This window comes from Manacus vitellinus, unplaced genomic scaffold (genome assembly GCF_001715985.3).
Source record: "Manacus vitellinus isolate BGI_N305 unplaced genomic scaffold, ASM171598v3 scaffold_10_pilon, whole genome shotgun sequence".
Taxonomy (NCBI): domain Eukaryota; kingdom Metazoa; phylum Chordata; class Aves; order Passeriformes; family Pipridae; genus Manacus; species Manacus vitellinus.
In genome coordinates, this window is record NW_021938838.1 from 6714103 (window position 1) to 6724526 (window position 10424).

Below are 10424 nucleotides of genomic sequence, written 5' to 3' on the forward strand. Positions count from 1 at the left end.
AAATAAGCAGAGCTTAGACTGAACACAAGCTGAGGACACTTCTTCAATTTGCCTTTTTTTGTTATTATTATTAGCAGAAACACAGTGGAAGATACTCAGACGTTCTGGCCATGAGCAGAGAGTGAAGCTTTGAAATAAAATATCTTTATTATGGCTGCATATTTCAGCTGGCACCAGATGAAGACAATGCGATGAGCACTGCACAAGGAATTGCTGGAAGACACCAGGAACAAATGGCAGAGGAAGGCTGACTAGTGGTGAGAAAACCAAAATATCTTTAGAACCACTGGGAATTATTAAAGTTTTGAACATACTTCATGGCATCCCTCTGCTCTTTCATCAGCTGTGCAAGTGATCGGCATTTTTTCTCATTCAAATTTTGGCAATAATTTTTTGTATCCCACAAAAGAGTATCCTGTGCTCCTATTTCCTTTTCCCAAAGTACTGAGTGATAAATGGAAGCATAAGGAGACTTTCCCAAGGCTATACAGGAAGTCTAAGGAAGGGGCCAGAAATCCAAACCTGAATTTCTGGGTCCGAGTCCGTCATTACAAACCATAGAGAAAATTATGATAAAGAATATATAATATAGGATATACAATGCACATTCCTTAGCCTAAATAATGTTCATTTCAGACAGGGGATAGTTAAGAAGATAAGAACTGCATCTAGCTATGATGCAGTTTCCCAACTACTGACAGTGCTTAAACCTGTTTAAATGAGAAGGGAAAGGTTTGTCACAGACTGCAGTTACCACCACTTTGAATTTTTTCTGATGAAACCCATGCAAATGGTGATAATCCTGAAAGAGAAGGATCTAGAGACATAATGTTTCACCAGGTTTTCCATTTCCAAACTGGTAGAGCACATTTCAACAGAGACTTTTGGTAACGGTGTTGCTCAAGGTGTCCATAACACACAGCAGAAAACAGTGACTCCACTGTCTTTTCTCCTTTCGTTTTTAAGACTCCCTTTTTAATTTTTTTTTCGTCTTGTGGTCCACATTACTCATGGACTGCAAATGATTCCCAAGAAAGCCACAATCAGTGGATTCTCCCTGTCTGTGCAAACAAGACTGGGTCCGACCCGCCGTGGGGTCATTGTTAGCAGCCCACTTTTGGCTGGAGCTGAGCTGTGAAGCCAATTCACACACACGGCCACCCCTCACGAGGTCTGTGTTCCAGAGGACCAGCAGGGCTCCCACGGTCACTGCCCACGGCTGGGGCAGCCAGTCCTGGTCAGCGAATCAGGACGTCTTTGACCACCCTGCTCTCTGCCACACCAGCAGAAGGGGATGATGCCTTTGAAACAACATGGGGCATAAAATAATAAAAGCATAGATATGAAGTCATTAGAAAGAGTCCAAAGCAGGGCAACAAAGACGGTGAAGGGCCTTGAGGGGAAGCTGTGTGAGGAGCAGGAGAGGGCACTTGGTCTGTTCAGCCTGGAGCAGACTGAGGGGAGACCTCATTGCAGTTACAACTTCCTTGTGATGGGAAGAGGAGGGGCAGGACCTGATCTCTTCTCTGTGGAGACCAGTGATAGAATTCCAGGGAATGGCCTGAAGTTGTGTCATGGCAGGTTTAGGTTGGATCTCAGGAAAAAGTTCTTCCCCCAGAGGGTGGTTGGGCACTGAACAGGCTCCCCAGGGCAGTGGGCACAGCATCAAGGCTGTCAGAGCTCAAGAAGCGTTTGGATGATACTCTGGGGCACATGGTGGGACTCTTGGTGATGGCCCTGTGCAGGGCTAAGGGTTGGACTCGATGATCCTTATATGCCCCTTCCAACTCAGCATATTCTCTGATTCTGTGTGATTCTGTAATTAGTGGCAGGCAGTGGGGTCCTAATGGGCCACAGCAGCATCGTGAGGGTTCAGCACCTCTCGTGGTGCTGAGCTGCTCAGACGTGGCAGACACAGGGCAATGGAAAAGGCTCCTCACACGGCTGTGGGCAGAGAGTCACTGCAGTCCTGGGTTATCTGGTTTCCAGGCTGAAACATCGTGACCTCAGCTCCATTCCCTGCAGTCTCAACCCAGCAGTGCTAATTTAACACCAGCATCCTGGTTGGCCAAGGCAGCAGGGAGGCCACAAATGAAAGTTCTCCTCCTCCCATGGGCCTTCTTCAATGGGATGTGAGTCACCCAGAGGGCTGGGAGACGGGTGGAGGAGGCAGGGAAAGGTGTCACTGGGAACAATCATCGTTTGTGCTACCTGGACACAGTGGGACTTTGTTCCTCCACCAGCTTGCACCAACACAGGAGTCCCTCCTCCACATGCATTCCTTTGCCAAACAGTAGGACTGAAGGAATCAGCCTGTACCACCAGAAGCGCCTGGAAAGGTGGCAGGTTTTAGCCCTTCATAATCACATTGGAAGGAGGAATTAATTTTAAGTTATCACAAAAGGTGACAGAGTTGTCTTGCTTATGAACTGCTGCTGATTCTGTGTGTACTGATCTGTCGAGGAGAAAAGAGCCAGAAGCCTTTATTGGCTTCGCTGTGCCGAGAGAAAGTGTCTGCCCTCTTCCACAAGATAAGTTCAGCCTTGTTTATTTTCATTTTAGCTGTTCAAAAAGCTCTGTTGTGTGCCTTGTACCAGACAGTATCACTGTGCCTTTAAAAAGGAAAGGAAGTGTGGTCCTGGCAAACATAACTGGAGCAATAAAATATAAATCTTTCTAATTGTTGTGGAGACAGAAAGCAAAACAAACTGTACTTAAGTACATTGTAAGAAAATGTCAGAGATTTGAGGGAATGGTCATTAGCATACGAAATCATTTATCTCCCATGAGTAAGTGAGTTGGATGGAGACCAACCCATTTAATTTTCAGTATTTTTCCCCTTGGGATTTCTTGGAATGTCAAAACTACTATTTTTTCCTCCAGGAAAGAAGATTGACTTCAAGGCTGATGTTCAGAGACCACAGAAACAAGTTGAACACAGTGTCAGCTCCCCCAGTCACCCTCTGCACACGTGTGTAGACGAGTCCCCTGCTATGGGTGAGGGTGCCCGTGTGCCCAAAGCTCTTGAGCAGATGCCCCATCTGAGGTGTTAGACCCCCTACAACATTCATGTGTGTTTCCTGTCACTGCCATCCAGCTCCTGAATCATCACCCCCACCCATGAGGGTGTCCCCAGGATGTTAAATTTGCTGAAATGAAAATTACAGCTTCCTGTAGGTCTGCAATCCCCACGGCCACTGCAGAAAACCACCCCAAGAGCAGCAGAGTCATTTTAGAGTCACCTCAAACCACCCACTGTCTAACTGGTCCAGCTGGTCCCTTCCCTGACAGGAAACTTGCCTGGAAGACACTTTCACAGACAGTTGCATCTTTGCTGTGCCTGACACTGTCACTCCACCAACACCACATCTCCTTTCTTTCTCTATTTGAAATCTAAATTATGGAGGGAGAAAACTATTGGGAAAAATGTGACAGGAAGCATCTCCGTACAGGTGATGGGTGAGGTGTCAGGACCCTTCAGCCCTCCCCTAAATGTTCCCTCTCCAGGGAGAACCCAGGGATGGGGATGAATTGAGCCTGATGGGGAGCCCCACGACTCCACACTTGGTTACACAGCTGCTGAGCTGAAATGCATGAAGTTATTTGAGACAGTTACAGAAACATTTGGGTACCCTGAACTTCTCCCTGCTGGATTCTTGTCCCAGATGGGAAGAAAATGAAGTTCAGATATTCTGGGATTAATATAATCAGAGAATCTGAGGGGAAAACTCGTGAGACGTTTTCCTCCTTCCTTTGATGAGGGGGGTGTCTCCAAGGTTAATGAACTGCATCCCTCACAGTAGGCAAAATGATACCACACATGTTTCAGAGCAGAGCGAGCTTGGAGGTACCATGGAAAAGGTTTATTCCTTTAATTATTGAACAGGAAAATTGTGTTTCACCTCCCTGGCAAGGCTGTTTCTAGCGAGAAAGTACTGAACAGTACCAAATGCAAATATCTTGCTTTTTTTTCCCTTTTAATAAGGTGGTCGAAAGGTCTAAGGGGAAGCAGGGATTTTGGAAGTATGCACAAAGTCAACAGTGCAGTTAGCAATGGGATAGTAAGATTTCACAGCTCTGCTTTGATCAGTATTTCAGAAAAGCGAAGCCATAGTACAGAACGTCCTCTGAACTGAAACCAAGGCAGGCTTTGTCTTTTATCTCAAATATCAGCTAAGAAAATTAAAATGATATGAAAATGCTGAACTCATTACATTTTACTCGCGGTTTTACAAAAGTGCTCCAGTAAGGGCATATGGTTTCTTAACGAAGGTAAAAGTTTCTGGGGCACTCTAAATGCTTTGTAGGGTCTATATGTGAGCCAAAGAAGTCACTGTCTCCCAAAAATCCTTTACAATATGAAGCTGAAGCCACTTACTAACTATTGGTTTTAGGAGCATAGTGGTGGTTTCATTTTCTTTTCAGAAGACTTTGACAGACCTAGCCACTAAAATGTCAAGAAGGAAGGGAATGATTGATTTTGCTTTTCAGCCTAATTAATTATTTTCACCTTCCTCACACTCTTTTTAGTCCTCCTTCATTATTTTGTTTTGGTGCAAAAGTCCTTGTGATGTTTGTTTGAACTCACATACAAGCAAAAGAAAAATGCCCATCCGTAATTTGAAGCAGATGGAGCTTCAGCACCCAGAGCTTGGGTTGTACCTGGAGGTTATGTCATGGATGCAAGAAAGAAATTAATTACAAATGGATTTGGTGACATCTGTGGCTTTGGTGACTTCAGTGGATCTGGATCAGGCCTATAGTTGTATAATAAATATCCATTTTAATCCTGAACACCAAAATTATATCCAGCACCTGTATTTTTATGGCTAAGCAGAGACAGCCCTGAGGGAAAGACAACCTAAGCAGGCAAAACAAGAATGATAATAAGAACTTTTACTAACAATTTACTACCTATTATCTTTTTTTCTTAAGCATTTTCTTCTGCTATTAATAAATAATAAATGAGAGCTCAGGATTTCACCTTATTGCTCCCAAGATTTCATATGATTTCAGACAACAAAAACTCCTACCAAGCGTCATCTTATCCAAATACCTGCAGAACCACAAGTGTCACACAGTGAAGGGACAAACCCCATCCTCACCTCGATGGAGAGGACCTCAGCCTGAGTTATGGTGCTGATCCTGATCCAAACCACTTTGATGTAGTGGGAGATCAGAGGGAGCTGGAGGTCGGGACCTATTTGTGTAATTATCCCATGTCTGTTGTTCTTAGCAAAACCACAAGACCTCACTGGAGCAGCCTCACCCAGGATGGTTCTGGCCTACAGGGATAACACAGCAAAGCGAGAAACTGTGTGAAATTTTGTTTTCTTTAAAACAAGCAGAGTCTTCTAAATCTTTTCTGAATTTCCCTTTTACCATCATGGTGGGGTTTGTTACGAAGTGATCTGCAAATAACAAGTGACAAAAGCAAAACCAGTCTACAGGTTGTTAAACCTGTCTTGTGGATGGTGGGGAAGATCAGAGCCACCTCCAGCAATGGCTCAAAGTTAAGGAAATATGTGATCCTTGGCACAATTTTGTTTCTAGTCTTTAAATTTTATCAATGTCTCTGCACATCAGCATCAGCCTAAACAATTACACTGGGGGAAAAAAAGAGTGAGATGAAAGCAAACCAAATTTTGCTGTACCAAGGATGAGGGACACAGGACAGTGAACAGCTTTTTCCACATCACAGAGTAGAAACAAGGGAAATTGTGATGGGATTGGGGTGGGATGAGAATGCCAGAGACTCAGAACAGGAGGCAAGTTTCATGCATCCCAAACCCTCCCTTGACAGCAATGCCATCATCACCCTTGGTTCCCCAGGCTGCTCTGCTGTCACCATCAACCATTTTGCTTTGGATTTCACCAGAGCCAATGTCCAGGGAATGATGATTTCTATCTGACAACAGCACATTTTTAAGGAATTAAAGTTCTATGCTGCTAAGTGGAACTGTTCACACCAGAAATGACCCACATTCTTCCAGTCGAGGAACATAAATGGATCCAACTGTGCTTATCCCTCTTCAGTCAGGGTGCTCAGCAAAATACCTGAAAAAGCATTTCACACACCTGGTTGCTCAAATGCCCTTTGAGAGCAGAGTGATTGGCCTGGCCATGATCCTGAACAGGAAAAGAGGTTAAAATTGTCCTTTAAATAGAGCAATTGTCAGTTATTCTCTGGTCTCCAGCTATGATGCATCCCCATGGAGAGGAGCAGGAGGAGGAAGGCAGGTACAGGACAGGGCAGCAGCAATTTCAGAGCTAGTTTGCTCTGTGCTTCCCAGTGCTGCTCTGGGATGTAGCTCCAGGTCCTGATCTGTCCTCCCCTGTACCATCCCCAGCTCTCCCAACCAAAGTGAGCTGTGGTTGCTCTCATAATTTGCCCATGTCTTTCCTAGCATGGATTTTTCCAACAGCTGTTAATTGACTTAAGACCTTACTTTTAACTCCAAACCAAATCCTGAGGCACTCCAGGGAGGTTGTTCCAGCCTGTCCCTCCTCAAGGGGTGCAACCACCAAACCTAGGAACAAAAAACACGTCGGTGTTTATTTTGGGATGCTCTGGTTGCTGGTGACTAACCTCGCTAGGCCTTTGGCCCTGGGATGCGGCTTGGCTTGGGTTTGGCTTTTTGCAAGCTGGCAGGTGACACTGCACCACTGAAATCCCTTTTCCCACTCCAGGAGCTTTTTGTGCTGAGACACACCACCATCCCAGGGGCTGGATGCTGGGTCAGCAGGGAAAGGCAGCAGTTCCCAGTCCTTGACAGCCCCATGTCCTGCCAGTGTCAGCTCCACACTGTGCATTTCCAGATGCCCCTTGGGACATGAGGCTTCAGGGATCTCTCTTCATTTTCTCCCACTAAATATTTTTCTTTTAAAAAACTAAAAGAAAATCAACCTTCTAAACATTACTAGATACTAGTGTGCATAGATGTAGGTGCATTTTTACCTGAGTACAGAAGAATTTGCCAGAACTTTCCAGAAAGCTACTGGGCTTTATCCCTTTGGAAGGTGCCCTACCCTCAGTAGGCAAGTGATCAATGAGATCAGGCAGCTCTAAGGAACTATGTCATTTAGCCAAGTATTAGTCCAGTTGTGCATTGCTGTGCTCCTCCATGGTATAAATCCATCTGTTAGTTCCCCATTCACAAGAGTTTATTTTGGGTTTTTTTTCTCTGGTCCAAACTCTTGAAAATTTATTTCACTGTAATCAGTTTTGGCAGGGAAAAAAATAAGGAGAGGAAGAAAGGAAAAAGAAGAGGAGGGAAATTCCCATGCAACAAAAACTCTACGACAGCAGAATTCAGATAAACATACAATAATAAAGAAAAATGCCTCCTTTGATTTTTGTTGGGTGCCATGGCTTTCCTGGCTTGGCTAAATTAGCTGAGAGCAAGAGTCCCCATGCAGTCCCATCCCTGTTCCAGCCCGTACAAACAGAGGAAGTGGTTTCCTGGGAACAAAACCCACATGAAAGTTTTGCTGATGGTGCTTCACTTCCTGCCATTTCCTCCTCTCTTCACATTTCACACATAAACCCACAGGCAGGACAGAGCACCTGGTGCCTGGGTCAGATTTGTTATCTCATGTGAAAGAAGAGGGCACAGCTTACCATCTGTGCTGAGCAAGACAAGTCCCAGCACAGCTCAGTTAAATGTCTCATGAAATGGCAGAGGTCATGTCAGACTTGTTTTCAATGGACTCCATCCATAACTGGTGGGACAAGAAGAGTAAAAACGCCTTTCTCCCCTCCATCAGCTCTGATACATCTTTGCTGTGGTGCCATGGCCACGAGGTCCTCAGGTCACAGACATGCTGTGGGTGCCCTTATTTAAAGTGATGCTCTTACTGCGGTTACTTCGGGTTAAGAATGAAAAGGTGACCAAATCCAGTTCAAAGGGCTTGAATTTAAAAACACCTGCAGAGCAATCAAGTATCTGCAGCATTCCAGTCATCTCTGGTCTCACCTGGCTGCAAGCAAGGATCAGGGTCCAAGGGATGATGACATGTTATCAGTCACCTGACCTACCCAATTTTTGCTGTGAAATAAAATGTATCACAGAGTCATGGAATGGTTTGGGTTGGAAGGGACCTTTAAACTCATCTTGTTCCAACTCCCTGTCATGGGCAGGAACACCTTCCACTAGACCTGATTGCTCCAAGCCCCATCCAGCCTGGCCTTGAACAGTTCAAGTGATGGGGCAGCCACAGCTTCTCTGGGCAACCTGTGCCAGGGCCTCACCACCCTCACAAGGAAGAATTTCTTCCTAATATCCAGTCTAAACCTTCCCTCTTTCAGCTTAAAGCCATTTTTTTTTAATACTTAAGACTGTAGAAGGATTAGAGCCTAGTTGCTTCCAGAAGCACATTTCCCAAGTTGTGGCAAAGATAAAAAGACTTTAATGGGTCAAAAGACCCTTCTCTGGGGTCAAGGCTGCATCCAAAATATTGAATGGACTGTTTTGAATGTGGCATGAATCACACAGAGCAGAATGTTGGCTGGTTTTTGAAAAATAGTGCTTAAATACCTTTAGTGCAATTTATTTAAGTTTAGTTAAGTGTTGTTAAGGAAGCCACAGGACATTTAAGGGAGCAATGAAAATAGTCTGATAAGATTGGACAAAAAAATCAGGGAGCTCATAGTCAAAAACATTCTGTTTCTAAATCAAAGCAATAATGCCTTTCATTATAAAAACTAGATATTTTGTTCTTTTGTTAATGACTTCGTGTTAAAATATTGTAAGTCTACATTTTGCAGAACCATGAAGAACAACACAAGGAAAGGTTCTCTGCTGAACACCTCAAACTTTAATAAACTGCAGGTCTTACAGTGGTTTATGTCTTGAAAATTAAGCCTTTAACATGTGTTTGAAAACTCAAACTTCAGCTGTTTCAGTTAATTAGAAAGCTTAAAAATTGCAGCTTAATGAATTCAGTGTTTGTTTATGTTAAACTGTCAAGCAGTTAGGCAATGAAAAAGTGCCATTTTGGGGAACATCTGATTGCAGCCCATGTGGAATTCCACATGTCAGAGAAGCTGGAAAGCATTTTATTGAACCATTGTCTAGAATGTGAATTAATCCCCTACTACTTCATAAAAGACTTCTTAGTAGGGTTGACAAAGGATTTATCATAATTATTGCTCTGGCCTGGATCATGATTATAAACGATACTCTGTGTGTATTTTGTTTATAAAATTCCCAGTTTGCAATTAAAGCAACCTGCAATTTGCTCTTTCCCTGCCTTCTCGTCAGCAGCTGATCTGAAAATCTACCATTTGTTTTCAAAATTAATACCTGTCAAACATTGCTTTTGCTCTACAGTGCCAGGAAAAGTGAAGAGGAAGAAATGTTTGAAAGATTTTAACAGAAGGGGATTGGTACAGAGTTGGTAGGGAATAAATGATGTTTCCTATTTGTTAGGACAAAAGCTGCAACCACTTTTCTGTGTGTAGCTGTTTCATTGCTCGAGAGCCAAATCAAACACCCTTAATTATGTCAAGCACCAGCAGTTTGTTTGATTTTAATGAGATCACTTCTGAGGTTCCTGAACTTGGTTTTTCTCTAAATTATCACCAAGAGTGTTTGCTTGATTTTTTGGTGCAGGTGTGGGTGTCCCGGGCATGAAAGGGATGTGTTAAATTAACAGGGTTTCGTGTGCTCCTCCAGGAAGTGTCTGGGTGTGTTTCCAGCCAGGGAACAGAAGCAGCATTGCAGGATTTACCTGGCCAAGGTGTTGTGGCTGGTGACTATGGAGTGGTCACGTAGATATTTGACGACAGGAGTGGGATCTGCTGTCCTGTGGGAGCTGCTGAACACCAGCAGAGAAAAAGGCAACTTGGGCATAAATCAAGTGAATTGAGGATGCCATGAGAAGGGTCTTACACCTTGGGTCTTACTGAGATCATCACCCCTAACAGAAATTTGACATTTATGTAGCTGGGTTTGAAAATAAAGAGTCTCAACCCAGGATTACGTGTCCTCTGGGTCACAAGTGTAGATGTTCCTTCAAGATGCTCCAATAATAAACATGACCTAATTCAGTCTGGGCACCTTGAGTCCTCTGTCTTTCCTCCTCTTTATTTCTATTGCCTGAGAGGTTTTTTTGCATCCCAAACACTTGACCAGGTCCTTTAGGATGCACAAGAGTCTGGATGAGGAGCTGGCTCATTTCAGATGGAACAGACCTGTGGCTTTAATTTCACAACATTATTATTGTCAATGTTGTTGTTATCATCATCATCATTATTATCATTATTGTTATTATTAAATTAGTTTGTCTTATAAATGTGAAAACACTCGTTGAAGAGGATATTCCAAGCCCATTGAAATACTTAATGGTAAAAGGACAGACCTGAGTGGGTATGAAGAGAAATTTTTCATAAAATTTAACCTAAAGACACATTTTGCATGCCA

The 10424-nt window shown here is 43.6% G+C and overlaps 1 long non-coding RNA gene across 1 annotated transcript; it reads left to right on the forward strand.

The window, feature by feature from the left end:
* The first annotated feature begins 2031 nt into the window (after positions 1-2031).
* Positions 2032-5350, forward strand: LOC108642543. The gene is made up of 3 exons (XR_001922641.2): positions 2032-2132; positions 2884-2997; positions 5237-5350. It is a non-coding gene; the product is annotated as an uncharacterized LOC108642543 (long non-coding RNA).
* The last annotated feature ends 5074 nt before the right edge of the window (positions 5351-10424 follow it).